This window comes from Peromyscus eremicus, unplaced genomic scaffold (assembly GCF_949786415.1).
Source record: "Peromyscus eremicus unplaced genomic scaffold, PerEre_H2_v1 PerEre#2#unplaced_80, whole genome shotgun sequence".
Lineage (NCBI taxonomy): Eukaryota > Metazoa > Chordata > Mammalia > Rodentia > Cricetidae > Peromyscus > Peromyscus eremicus.
Genome location: NW_026734321.1, coordinates 627,164 through 643,136, shown reverse-complemented (window position 1 = coordinate 643,136; position 15,973 = coordinate 627,164).

The following is a 15,973-nucleotide window of genomic DNA, read 5'->3' as shown; positions in this document are numbered from 1 at the left end:
TTCCTATCCTCAAGAAACTTGGAACTTTATCTCAGGTTCCCTATGACAAGAAATTCCCTTTTGATCTAACATTGGGGGGGGGGGGACAAGGGCGATGTTTTCTCTTCTGTAATTACTTCCTGCTGACATTGGGACGTTGTTGTCAGGGCCCTGGAAAGCCAGAATGTTAGTCAAAGACAAGAGGGAACGTTTTATTGACCAGCTGAAGAGATGGTATGCATATCGGCTGAATTAGTCCATATCAGCTTTCAGCAAGTTCAGGGCTCACTGTCATTTGCAGTAGGTTGTCACCAACAAATGATGCTTGGATGTATCTGTCAGCCAAGTAGAAACCTGTTGAGACAGATATAAACTAAGGACAGGAGTTAAAACTTACAAACTTATTTGGAACTTTTAGACCCATAGTCTTAGTAATTGTAGTATTATCAATTTGCCCTGAAATCCATAGTGTCTTTTCTATCTAGAGAGCCACATATAGATTGGACTGAAATTTCTTTGGCCCAATGAAAAGCATCTGTAAGTCTATATTTAGAACCTGTTTATCTTTTTTAAAGAGACTTGTAGCTAGAGTTTTCCTGCTTGGCCCACAGTCAGGACAAATCTCTCTCACCTGCTAGTCCCACAGCCGCTCAGACCCGACCAAGTAAACACAGAGACTTATATTCCTTAAAACTGTATGGCCATGGCAGGCTTCTTGCTAACTGTTCTTACAGCTCAAATTAATCCATTTCTATAAATCTATACCTTGCCACGTAGCTCGTGGCTTACCGGCATCTTCACATGCTGTTTGTCATCGTGGCGGCTGGCAGTGTCTCTCAGCCTTCCATTTCCCAGCTTTATTTCCTCCTTATTAGCTTTATTCTCTTTAATTAATTAATCCATTGACCAAACAATTACTAAATCAATGTTATCAAAGATCTGAGAAGGATAAACTCTACCTGAGTGCAGACTTTTAAATCTATTTAAAAACAACAGAGACTATCCATTACCCAGACTGCCATCATTCCAGGCTCCTATAATCTTCATAGTGTTGGCAGGACAGGTGTCAGGACAGCATCAGCCTTGGCTGCTGGGCCCATAATGTGAAATTCTCCCTGTGGAGGAGAAAGACTGATCTTATCTTGTCAGTGTCTCATTTGTCCATTCTTCTATGCCGGATCCCTGGCAGCAGGTGTAGAGTCAGAGCGTCTTGCCCAGTGGTCGGTGTTGTCCGCAATTCAGGTGGCATCTTCTTGTTGTTGTTCCATATCTTCTTTGGAGACCTTGGGAGTCATTGCTAGGAGCTGGGGAGCTGGGAGTCTCTGTTTGCTATAGTAAGCTTTTTATCAAATAATGTAAATGCCATATTCATTAGATCTTTGACAGGTTTGAGAACCATTATCTATTAAATGTATCTGAGCCAAACAAATCTAGGCTTAATCTTGAAAATATCTCTAAGTTTGGTAACAATAACCAGGCCAATTTGTTCTCCTATAGATATATTAGTCAAATATACCTCTTAGTTTTTTTTATTTAAATAGAACAGTTTATGCTTTAAACTAGTATCTGAATAGCTAGATGACTAGTATTAACTTGTATTAATACTTAACACAAAGGACATGCAAACTCAGACATTCAAAACCAAACATACATGTGGCCACATTTTTCATTCATACCTGTAGAGTAGACAGACATTTTTACAACTATGACCCTTTGGAGTCTCAATGTAACAGCAGAATAGCAAGGCAAAGAAATCTGAAACATGTTTCATTTTTTTTATATATCTCAAGTCATTTTTTTAATCATTATTTAAGCCTTTTTTATCCTCAGACCTTTATACCTTGCTTTTATGTATTCTAATAACTTGCATTTTACATTTTTTTTTTGGTTTTTCGAAACAGGGTTTCTCTGTGTAGCTTTGCGCCTTTCCTGGATCTCGCTCTGTAGACCAGGCTGGCCTTGAACTCATAGAGATCCGCCTGCCTCTGCCTCCCAATTGCTGGGATTAAAGGCATGTGTAACCACCGCCTGGCGCATTTTACATATTTTTTAAAACATTTTTTTATTTTTATATCTAAAACCTTTATATCTTATATCCTATATAAACTTTATTTAAATCTTATAATTTATTTAAACTTTAAAGTTAAACTTTAAAGTTCTATATTTTTATATCTCAAACTATTTATTTAGACCCAAAATATCATATATTTAAACCCTCATGACATGCTTAAGCCTTTAAATTTTTATATCTTAAACTGCTTTCTCAAACCAAAAAAATCATTTATTTAAACTTTTATCCTCATATCTCAAGCCTTCATATTTTTATAAAAACATTATATTTTATCTTAACCAACAATAATTTGAAACCAATTCTCTTAAATGATGGCAAGTATTTGTAAACCACTGAACTTAAATGACCAAAACCCATTGTTATGGCCAGATACCCCCAAAGAAGCCACCTGGAGACTTAGGTACAGAATGCAAAAAGCAAGGTTTATTCAGTTGAAGTCAAAGTTTACAAGCCCATGGCAGGGGGCTCATTCCAAATCTCTCACGCACAGCAGGGAGATTGGAAGGAGCACACCCTTTTTTTGTGAGGCTAGTTCTTAAAGGCATAAACCACATAATTCATCTCTCACAGCCTCCTCCCTTCTTTCTGATTCACATCAGTAATTTTTCATGTTATCTTTATTTCTTGTTTGTTAAACAACCGTGTCTAGGAGTTTTACGAGCTGTCTCCGGGGTTCGAGAAGTTTGGGATGTTTTATGACCACTTAGCCTCTGCCAGATGATAATATATTCTGACTCTGTGTTTTTCTAAGTTTCTGTAGCTGATAAAGCCACCTGGGAAAAAGGGGTCTAACTTCTTATCTACACTTAGGAATCCTGGTTTAGGCTCCTCTTTGTAGGGGATAGAGAAAGGGGGTTTATTGAGCATTCACACCATGTAAATTTTTATTTTTCCTGTGGAAACAAAAGCATAATTTTCCCAGTATCTTGAACTAGTAACTTAACATTTCTTTTCAAGCAATACCAGGACAGAGAAGGGTTAACAAGAGAAGCGGCTGGCTGGCAGAAGAGACCTTGAAGTTATCACAGTAAAGGGAGGGAGGGGGAGCAGTGGGCATAGAGCGTGTCCTTGGCTGCCATTGTTCCTAAAAAAAAGTTTTTGTTAACTCCTCTGACTAAAGTCAGATTTCTGCTCAGTGTTCACACAGTTTTTGTCAATTGCAGGCAGTCCCCATTGCCCTGTCCAAAGCTCCCATCTTTGCCTGCCTGTACCGAGAGCATGCACCCCCACCTTCCTGAGAGCAGCCAGCTGCCTGCAGTCCTGATAGCAAGAGAGCTACGAAGGGCAGGAGGTGGCCTTTGCTATGCCTCTCTCTCCTCCTCTTCCTCTAGGAAAATAAGGGAGGTTAGTAGACAGAAACAAATAACATTTACACAGACAATCCAAGTACCAGTATATCAGCACTGAGACGATGGTCTCATTCACAGCTAGTGAGCCCCTCTTGCAGTATGCAAGCCCCACCTGGCAGAAGCTACCTGTTTATCTCAGTTCAATCAGGGAGTGGTGGTGGGGTACCCAGTTCCCTCTATTGTGGCTCGCTCATCCTTTCAGTGGGCTAGGCAAAGGTATAGTGGAGAAGAAGGTAACTCTCCCATAGCGTCCATCACAGTCAAGTCAACAATGAGAACAATTAACACATTACACACAAGACCAAGCGCACACGAAAAAACTTTGCCCCAACGAGACAACCAACAAAGCTCCAAGAACAATGACAGCCTGATGTGCTCTGGGGGGAGTGACCCTCCAAGCTCAATCACATCAAAAACAATCCAGACTCGAGGATCTCTGTCCTTGATCAAACAGACATCAGATGCTTCCACATCCCTGTCAGACATGCACCTTTTTTTTTTCTTGGAAGAGAAGGAGAGAGTAAAGTAACAATGATCACAACAAAACATACAAAAAAAAACACACAAAATGGCTCTGACAAATTCCCGGGACAAAATACAAAGTGGCACTTCCTCCCACCACCATGGGGGAAGATACCCAAAGATGCTCCTAAACCAAATGGTCACCACTGAGGTGGCCTCAAATGGCTTGGGACCAAGAGGTCTCTTGCCCAAATCAGGGAATGAGAAGTCTCTCTTTCCCTCCTAGGATCACTGTCCGGACACGTCTGTCCCAGTGAGAGCCTGCAAAGTACAAATCGAGCCTGCAAAGTACAAATCCATCAACTGGTACAAAACAAAAGTAACATGACAGACACAGACAAGACAGAGAGCGCTCTTACCGGTAGATGTCAATAAACATCTGGACACTTGAGGGTCCTGGTGGGGTCTCTGGGGTTCCCGGCCAACGCACCAAATGTTATGCCCAGATTGAGACCCCAAAGATAACCACCACAGATCTTAGGTTCAGAATGCAACAGCATGGTTTATTTCTGTTTGTTTACAAGCCATGGGCAGGGAAGCTTGATCCAAAGCACTCACTCGTAGTCATGAGGCCAGGAGGAACTTACTTTTTCTTTGTGTGGCTAGCTTTTTAAAGGCAAAATCCACAAGCCCTTCAGGGGGTTGGGGGAGTTTTGCATGGGTGCAACTCGAATTGGTTTATTTTTATCTCTGTTCTCTTTTAATTGGGTGAGGGTATGTAACCTTTGAATTTACTGGTTGGTGGTTACAATTTATTACTTTGGGGGCAGTCCAGCACAAGTCCCAGGCTTTGTCCTTTAGCCACCATGGGGGCTGGCTGGCCAAGCACATACTGCACATAACTCTAAGTTGGTGAGGGGCCCCAGAAAGTAAACATCTGGCTGAACTTTGAGCAGTCAGAGTACATGCAGAAAGGGAGCTACTGCAAGGACTGTCTTTTGTTCGTGGCCCTCCCAGAAACTGCTTGCTCAAGTCTCAGGAAACTGAAATTGAGGCCTGATCTCTGAGAGAAGACTGAGCAGCCTGTTATGGCATCTGCTTGGTCCTTTCAAATGGATATTACACATAAAAATAAAATGCAAAATACTCATCCTCACTCAACAAGGTACTAAAAGGTACTCTCCAAGTTTGTCATCATGGTTTCCATGGGTGCACCAAAGCACATTTAAGTTCAAAGATGGCTTTAAGCACAACTTCATACTTTCAATTCTGTGAGCAGATTCAGCCAACAGAACAGGTATTCAGAAGCCTGCCCCTTGATCCAGGGAGTGTCAAGTACCACATGGGACTTCAGAGGACAGGGATTCTGCAGACAGGTTCCCACCCAGACCTGAGAAGCACCCACCATACTGGATCCTCCACCTCACCATCTGCTCCACCCCATCTAGAGACAGCAGCCCCTCATCCCTCACTCACCATGTCATGGTTTCCCAGCTCAGCCATGCTGTCTGCTCAGCTCCCTGCAGCAGCACGCACAGCACAGCACACCACACAAAACTGCTGGTGCCAGCTCCTCTTCAAAGAAAAGTCTGAAGCCTGGGGTGGCAGGAAGCAACCTGCACAACTTGACTGGCAGGTCACCTGGAGAATGTGATTGGCTAATGAGACCTGAGTGACAAGACCACATCCCAGAGGGTTACAATGTGCTTAAAAACACAGCACAATAGTTCCTGTCCCTCCTTTCCACTCCAGACAAAGACTTTTTCTAGATAAGCAGAAATATGCACATCAATAGCACTGGCTGCAAAAGTAAACCCTGTTCTCTTCCTGCTCTCCTTAGGCACTTCCCCTTCTTCCTTCTGGACACAATGTGGCTAGCTAGCTTTTACATACTAAAAAACCAAACCAACACCATTTCAAGCAAGCTTCTCACCCCATCTTGAAATAGACCTGAGTTTTAAAGTTCTCAGAGCTGCTGACATAGGTCTCAGGACAAAGTCAGGACCTTTGAAGAGCCGTCTGGTAACAACTGATTAACCATAGAATGCCCCAATGACAGAGATGGTCAAAAGTTCTAAGTCAGGATGTTTGAAGGACTATCTGGTAGCAACTGATTAACCACAGAATGCCCTAGTGCAAGAGGTAGTCTATAACGTTTGACAAACAACTGCTTAAAACTACAAAGTAAGATAACACAGAAATTCTGAAAAGCCCCTCAAACTTGAGCCAATCGAGATTTTACCCATACTAGCGCCCATAAATGATATAATCTTATGGCTTTTGCCTTTAAACCTGAGCTTGCAGAGGGGCGGGAACCTCCTCCAGCCTCTACTGTGTTGGATGGCTTGACAAGATCCCTAGATCAGAAACAAGATATTAGGCCTTTCTCCCATCAGAAAGCTGGATGATGGTTCAATTGCTTATGGAGTTTTATTCCTGAAATTCAGAGCAAACTGTTGGCAAATTAAATAAAATAAAGAGTAGTCTTCATGGAAAGTTGAATACTTAGAGAATAATGGAGCCAAGAAGAATGCATTTATAAGCACCATTGTTAGCCAGCACTTCTTCATCCAAGGGCATGTGAAAAAAAAAAAAGACAACTGTATTATTCAACTTTCTCACCATTATCAGGACTGGTAGAATAAATCTCTCCATGTATGTAGAAAGTTGATTTTATAGAATGTCTGAAAAGCATTTAGGATGGGAAGGAGATCATTTTAACCAGTCCTGCCTGCTGTCTATCTCAGGGCTGGGACACCATTGCAGAGAATTCCATTTTTAAGCTTTATTTTTTTTAAATGTATATGGGTGTTTGCCTCCAGGAATCTGTGAAGAGTTCTTGCAAAGGCTAGAAGAGAGTTACAGGAGATGGTTAGGTATAATAGAGCCGGTGTCCTATGTAACAACACCTGGTTCTGCTTTGAACTTTTAAGCTGTCTCTCTAGGCCATTTCTTTATTTAAAATTTATTTTCATATATTTTAATTAATATGTATTAAATCAATTTTCCCTTTTTGTTCTCTCTCCTTCCCTTCCCAAATTCTTCCCTTCCAATTTCTTCCTTGTTAAGCATGTGAGAATATGTATGCACAAATATATGAATAAAACCTGCTGAGTCCCTTTCTGTTGGTTTTGTTTATAGGGATTCAAGGATGAACACATTGTATTGAGCATGCAGTTGGTCAGCTCATCCCTGCCTTAGGCTAATTCTCCCACCTGCAGGAGAATTCCACTATTTAATGAGTACCAAGAGTCTAATCCCCAAGTAATCTAGGTGCTTTGGACAGGAAACATTATAAAGAATAGAAAATATTTTCAAGAATAGTAAACTTGAGGTGGTAAATACCTCAGCTAACAATTGCTGGTTCAATAGCCCTTAATTTCTGGAGTTGCAGGGAAGACTATGGGCATTGTCATGAGCCAATCAGTATCCCTTGGTTCAGTGGCCCTCGTCCCTTACCATAGTAACCATTCTTATTTTGCATGACTTTAAAATCCAGAAATTCCTACATCCAAATTTAAGTACCTTGATTTCTGGCCTGTGCCAGTATGCCTGGGTTAGGTGGCTTCAATTGCATTTAGTGAGGAATTAGAATCGTGGATGAATAACAAGAACAGTTACACTTAATTATACTCAAAAACTATTTATCCCTGTGAGCCTAGGTTTCACCATCTGCAGAATGAGAACAGAACTCTTCCCAGGTCATTGATGAGTTATAACACACTCAATAATAAAGAAAAATAAAATTTCTCATAGTGGAAGACAGTGGACTTTAAGGCAGGAAGACTATATTTCATGAGAACTTTCTTCTGTTACTGGAGATAGGACCAGAACCTGTGCCTTGGCTACGTTAACTAGGCAGGATCAGCCATTCATCCTCAGTAAGCCAATTTAATGAACAAAGTTATTCAGTGAGTGACATGCCCACCTATAATGCAGGCACTCTGCAGCTAAGGTGGACAGATCTGTCTGATGTCCTAGGACAGCCTAGTCTATAGTGTGAGTTCCAGGACAGCCAGGGAATCATAGTAATACTACTCTTTATAAAAAAAAAAAAAAAAAAAAAAAAACAAAACAGCAAAGGGGCCAGGCGGTGGTAGCACACACCTTTAATCCCAGCATTCATGAGTCAGAGGCAGTCAGATCTTTGTGAGTTCGAGACCAGCCTGGTCTACAGAGCGAGATCCAGGAAATGCGCAAGGCTACATACAGAAATCCTGTCTCAAAAAACGAAACAAACAAATATAACAAAGGGAACAAAGCAAATTATTAATGAAAATTTAAAACATGATAAAAAATTGAATAATTTGGAACAATAAAAAAAATAGAAGATGACTAATCCATCCTTGGGGTCCTAAGATGTTTAGACAGAAGGCAAAAGATATACAAAACTAAGTAATCTAATAAAGCCATGTAACTAATTTTTCCCATCATTAAAACCCTTCCACATTCTCTTCTGGAGGATTCAAGTGTTATCCCACAATGAGATCCCCAGTGAAATTAGAATTTCATATGATCCACTATTTCATTAGTTGTTAGCCAATGGGAGATATATAAATGTCTCTTTATGATAGCCTTATTTCTATCAGGAATGTTGGTTACAGGGATTGACAGGGTGGCGAGTGAGGAGCTTCAAGGCCCAAGTGTGAATCACAAAGTTGGGGCTGCAGGACGTTATCACTGACAGCTGCATGTACTTGTCAAAAACAGGAAAGAGTAGAAGACCTGGAGTGCACCAATTTACTACAACTCTGTGGATACAGAGAGCACAATAGAAGCCAGCTTGTCCTCAGGTACACCCCAAACATTCCTCTCTTGTCATTTGATCTTGGGCTTTCATGATTGAAGCTCCCTCCCAGACACTTCCTCAATACTCCATAGTTCTTTGAAAATGCCTGATTGTCCTACCTTCGAGTGACTTCTGTTTAAGTCTCAGGATCTCCTGACAAGCCAGGTGTCATCTGGAGTCACGACCATTCAGGGCTTCTAACAGAAAGTTTTAAAAGCATCAAAAAAGCAGAATATCATCCCATTCAGACAAGTTCATCTTCATGCCTGCTATTTCCTCTCCTCTCCTTACAGGATGTATAAACTCCAGCATGGGGACATCTGACAATTGTCCTTGTGCGCTCACATTCCTGCTCATTTTTTGAAATTGGAGATAAACTCAAGTCTTGTGGCTTTTCTTCCAGCAGTCAGATAATTTTTAAAACTTGTAATTTCAGCAGGCGGTGGTGGCACATGCCTTTAATCCTAGCAGTCGGGAGGCAGAGGCAGGTGGAACGTTGTGATTTTAAGGCCAGCTCGGTCTACAAAGTGAGTTCCAGGTCAGGCTCCAAAAGCTACACAGAGAAACACTGTCTCAAAAAAACCAAAAAAAAAAACAAAAAAAAAAACCAAAACCAAAACACAAAAAAAAATTTGTATTATAAATTATACTCCTGACTATTTTTTGTATTCTTCCCTCATTTTTTGGAGATTCGGGCTTGAAAACTTCTTTAAGAACCATGTCTAAGTGAGTTTTAGAAGCCATCAATCTTGTATTTCTTTTGGGTCATCAGAGCTGAGGTAAAGATGAAATCAGGGTCATCCATCACACTTCACTGTTATAATGACATGTTCATGGGGCTGAATAGATGGTTCAACACTTGAGAGCACTGGCTGCTCATTCACAGGGCCTGACTTTGATTCCCAGAATCCAGAAGACAGTTCACAACAATCTCTATCTACAGGCATTGGGGATCAGATCCTCTCTTATGAATCCCACTGGTACCTGGCAACTTCTTGATATACACACTGGCAAAACATATACATCTAAATTTAACTTCATTCTTTTTGAAAATAACATATATATGAAGAAAAAAATTTAAATATTAAATCACATATATATCTGTCTTTTCACTATTTGTATATCTAGTAACCTAGCGAGCCCAAAAAATGCACCAGATCTCCTGGACCTTGAAATACAGGTAGTTCTGATCCATCTTATGTGGGTGCAAGGAACCAAACTTGGGCAAGCAAGAGGAGCAGGACTATTCAGTAAACTCTCCAGCTTCCAAATATGACATTAAAATGTTGGTGAAGCTGCCAGATTACTCTTTCTGTCTCCTGTCACTTGGAGGTGATAAAAGTCCTTGTCAAAGGATTCAATGGCTTTCCAACCCTGTGAATGGATTCTCTACTTTGGTTCTTATTTCATTATTAACATAGTTCTCTGGGTGTGAGTACAGAAAACAAAAGATAACAAACCTGATTTGTTGAAACCCATCAGTGCCCAGTCATATTATATAGAAAAAGTTCTATAATTTGAGATATGTTTTTTTCTTTTTGGAATTTTTGAGACAGGAATCCTCCACATAGACTTGGCTGTCCTGGAACTCACTACTTAAAACAAGCTTACCTCAAATCTCAAAGTTTTTAAAAGAAACCATCAATGTTCTCATGAACACTAATACCCTCTGAAATTCTTTAATAATAATGTAAACTGCCAAATCACTTCATATATTCTGAATATCTAAGTTATTTATTATGTTAATTTCATCCATTTAAAACATTTGAACTATGTTTGTGTGGATATAACTGTACAATCAAGTATATATGGCAGTGAGAGGACAACTTACAGGTGTCTATTATCTACTTTTCCTATGTGAGTTCTAGAGATGAAACCCAGGGAGTCATTTAGTTGCAAGTGACCTCAATGACACATATGGGGTTTAAAAATTATTTATGTATGTTCCAGTCTGAGAGTGTACACATGCCTCAGCCAGAGTGTAGAAATAACTGAACATTTTATGGGCATAATTTGAGTCTTCCAGAGATTGAACTGAGGTCATTAGGCTTAGTAGCAACCAACTTTACCCACCTAAACAATTCTATGACATTAGATTATGGTTTTTAGAAAATGTTATGAACAAAAGTTTAATCCTCAAAATAAACTAACAAAATTCAAAGAAAAGTAAAAAGAATAAAAAAAGATAGCAGTATATTATTTGCATTTGCAAATAGGATTTATTATTCAAATCATCCTGTTTTCCTCTATCATTAGATGACAATATGTTTACAATCTGAAAAGAAGACAATATTTTACTGATGTAATATTTCAACTAATTTTATTTGAGGGCCAGTGAGACAACTAAGTGAGAAATGTCTGTGCAAGGCCGGGACCTGACCTCGATTACCATATGAAGAAAAACAAAAGTAGGTCCCACAAAGTTGCCTTCTGGTCTCCTCATATCTGTCATAGCCTAAAAATCCATAATCATATTACACACACACACACACACACACACACACACACACACACACACACAGAAATGTCTTTTGTTTGTGTATATTTTGTTTTGTATATTTTAATAAATCCCATTGCCATTATATGATTTGGCATCTCTGGATAATTCACTGGAAAGCAGTACTTCAAGATGAAGTGCCAAATGGGAAATTAATGCGGATATGAAGAAGTATGAGAACTTCAAATAATATGTACATATACATAGCACATTAAGCTACATTGTGAAATATTGGTGTGGAACACATGGTGTCATTGATGTGTGACAAATTTCCAGCATTTCAATAATACAGACTAATCACAATTTTCCAGCACCTTTTTACTTTTATTTTTAATGATTCTCACTATTAATGCCTTTTCCTTTGGGAAATGTTGGACAAGTTTTGGTAAAAGATAAAAATGTATGCAAAGGTAGACTTCCTTAACAAAAGAATGCTTTGGACAAAAATCCCTGCCACTGCAGAACCAGGAATTCCATTGTGTCCTTTTAATTACACCAAGAACAGAAAAGTTAGAGATTTACTAGACACACTTGATGCCAAGGGTGAAATGCCTACTGTTCAGATCCAGTGTCTGAGGCAATTAAGGTCAAGAGTTCAGTTAATATATATAGAGAAGTTAGAATGGTATGGTATAATGGGAAAAAAGAGTAAGATATCAGGACCTTCCATTTGGGGAGCATTATGAGAGGAACAGGTCCATTCAGCAACATTAAAATTTGTGGTATAGTGTCTACTTCCCAGAAGTCCTTTTACCAAGGTCAGGTATTTGGATAAGGATGTCCACTCCCTCACAGGCTTGAGGAAAGTTCCCAGTTGCTAAAGCACTCATTCTCCTAATCTTTGGCAGGAGGAACTTGTGGTCCTTTCATTAACATATGGCTGATGCCTATTGTCAAGGTCAGGCTAGTTTCCACAACCCATGATTTCAAGCCACACACAACCTCACAAGCCCTTTTCTCACCTGTTGAATCCTACATGCAACTATAGCATATAAAAGTGTCTTTTATTTTCAATTAAACACTGCTCGTAGCCATCCCTTTCACACTCACATCGTGTCAGTCCCCTCCTTCTCTCTGAACCCTGCTAATTCCACATATCATCTTTGATACCTGAACCCCATCCCCAAGCAGGTCTCCAGCAAAATAGACAGTTTGCTGGTTATCCTACAATATTACATCTCTACAAAACAGATGAAAATTATGCTTTGGATACAAACATGTGGTATTTAATGTTTTTTATATTTTCTTTTATTAGGCATTTTAATACAAACATTATTGAAACATGTTGACAAAACAGCACACATTAGGGGTATACCATATACCCTAGGAATTGTACTTATGAGACTGACACAATGGGATCATGAGTTCAAATGTATCCCTGACTAATTTTGATATCCAAACCAGGCTAAATAACAAATATCTCAGGGAATTTGTGAAATTATGAAAACACAAACCAGGAACAATCACTCACAGATATAGCAGTTTTTGGCTATTATGAATAAATATGCTATGAACATAGTTGACCAAGTGTTTTTGTGGCAGAATGGAGGAACATCTTTTGGGAATATGCCCAAGAGTGATATTACTTGGTTTTGAGATGCATCATTTCCCAATTTTCTGAGGAAGCACCATATTTATTTCAAAGCTATATAAAGTTGTACTCCCAGAAGCAATGGAGGAGTGTTTTACTTACTCTACATCCATGCCAGCATGATATGTTTCTTATGTTATTTATCTTAGTCATTATGACAGCTATAACATAAATATCAAAATAGTTTTTACTTGCACATCCTTGGTGGCTAAGGATGTTGACCATTTAAGTATTCCTCAGCCATTTTAGATTTCTCTTTTGAAAATTCTGTATTTAGGTTTACACCACATGTTTGGATTATTTGGTTTCTTCAGGTCTAGTTTCCTGAGTTCATTATTATCCTGAGTGTGGCAACTGAGAACCACATAGACACACATGATTATGTACTCACTTATAAGTGGATATTACCTTTTAAGTAAAGACTAATCACAGTACAATCCACAAACCCAGAGAGGCTAAGTAATAATTACAGCTGAAGGGAGGGATGCGCCGATTTCCCTAGAATGGGGAAATAGAATTGATTTTGTGGGTTGATGGGAACAGGACCAGGAATGATCAGGTGAGGAAGAGAAGAACAATGGGAGAGAATATAGGGAAAGCTGAGTAGAATAGGGATATTTTAGGGGGCAATGCATGTCCCATTAGGGGTGTTCTTCTTACCTAGCTTCTCTGGGATTGTGAATTGCTTATCCTTCACTTTAACTCTAATATCCACTTATGAGTGAGGACACACTGTGTTTGTCTCTTTTGATCTGGGTTACCTCACTAAGGATGACTTTTTTCTAGTTCCATCGATGTGCCTAAAACTTCATGATGTAACTGATTTTTACCACTGAGTAATATATATATATATATATATATATATATATATATATATATATATATATATATATATATATATTGTAATTCATTTTGAAATACATTCAAATACCAGCAGAAATGACAGCTCAACAGACCTGTTCTGAACATGCTGTACTCCCCATAGTATAGTCTGTGGTCTTCCTTACAACTCACTACAATAGAAGAAGAGGAGAATCCTGGAAAGAACCTGCAAGTTACCTGTCACTACTCCTGATTGCTAACCCTTCCCAGAGACCTTCATTGGCTAAGGGTCACCCAGGTTGACGTCACAATATCAGCAGCTACATTTGTGAAAGAGCAGAGATAAAATGATTCAGAAAGCACAGACCTTCCAGCTCTGCCTGCCCAGCCCAGTAGACAAAGCTCTAGTCAAGAAAGTTTGTACTTTAGTAGACATTCTTCCACTCTCCTATAGCACATCCTGTTCTTCATCCAAAGCACAGGGTTCTTTGTGTGCACATTGTATTACACACTTTTTATGCAGTGCAGCCAACACATTGCCTTATATCTGGGAGTCCTACAGCCAAACACAGTTCACAAAAACATAGTAACTGTTGTATAAGTTACTGTGTAACTGTTCTTAAAAAAACAGGCCATGAATTAAAAAACAATTAGGGGTTATGGAAGGACAGGAAAGAGAATGTGAATATGACATAGTTATAACTTCAAAAAATATTTTAAAAAGTTGAAACAGGCTTTATGTACATGTGCTTCAGACACTAGGGATTGATATTACAGCACATCAAATATTTCTCAAAACTTTCATCTCAGAGTATACTTCTAAAATGAGAAAAATAACGTACTGATAGGGAGAGCCACAACATTTTACACAGATCTATTTTGGTTGAACTATTGTAACTATAGCAACTTGATTTCAAGATAAGTTCAATGCTTTATTCAGGTTCTGGATTGCCCTGGTCTGTGGACTGAAAGAAATGGCCAATCAGGACATTTACAGAGCATCTAAAATTGATAACCTAATTCCACATTGCTAATCTCAACTATTGTTAAAGTAGGAAATCTCTCAAACTCTATCCTTCCTCTCCCTTTCTGCACTGTGACTCTACCAGCTTCAAAGTTGGTCAACAAACTCAACTCTTGCACAGGTCCTTCTTCAATTGTAAGTTTCCAGAAATGCCAGAGTTTGGAAGACACTCATTCATTGGTCTATTTTTCTTTCTCACTGACCAGTTAAGACCCAGACTAGAAGAAATGGCAGAACTATCTTCACAACCCTCAACAACACAGTCAGGATTAAAAGATCAAAGCAATTCTCAATTACATTGTGTGAGGAAAGTGTGAGCTAAAGAAGAAAGTGTTCTAAATAGAAAAAAATTATCAATACCTGAGAAAATGCAAAAAAAAACCCTTTATAACAAGGAAATACAATGTTTCTTAGAATACACATACGAAGTATTTAATTTATTTTATATTCTCTATTAAGTATGTTAACATTAACATTTTTAAAATGATTTGACAAGACAGAAAATGTTGGGCGTGCATCATCTACACTTAGAATTGTACTTAGCAGACCAAAACATGAGAATTATGAGTTCAAACATATCCTTGACTAATTACTGATGTCCCAGCCAGGCTGGATAACAAACAACATTTTAAGGTAATTTATGAAAAATATGAAAAACCCACCACCCTTTTACAGACACCCTTACTTGAAAATTATGGTCACATAGTGCCTGATATTTAAATACAAACAGACCACTTAGATGATGGACATTATTATATACATTGCAGCAGATAAATTACTCTCATTAAGTGAGAGCACACTAGAACATGAACAAAAGCCACAGAAGGAATATAAGGACCACAAAATAAACTTCGCTAAGTAGATTTACATTACCTATAGCCACTTTAATATATACCTCAAAAGTTGCAAAATAGAAGCCATAATGAGATCTTCACATCAGTCTTTAGTGAACATGTTGAATAATTTACTTAATTCAAGGAAATGAAAACAAGATGTTTCTAGTTTTTTTTTTCTTGAAAATAAAGACAACTGTGATTCTAAAGTTTTTACCAAATGTTTACATGAATACACTTTTTCTTTTGTATGAGATTTTCTTTATTTCTCGATATCAATAGTACATAAAAGAAAGCTCTAAAATATTTACAGGGCTAGAGACATGGCCAATCTCTTAATACAAGCTCATCCCCAGGACTAAATCAGGGTTTTGACAACTTAGAGTAATTCCCACTGCAAGAAGTTCCAAGGGTCTAAACTTCTGGAGAAGCAGACTGCACATGCACAAGTACAGACAGACATCACATAATTAAAATTAAATGAAATCTTCAAACTAATTTTTACTTAAGAATGTTTTTCTCTTATAATTCTAGCCATAAAGGTATTGAGGCATCT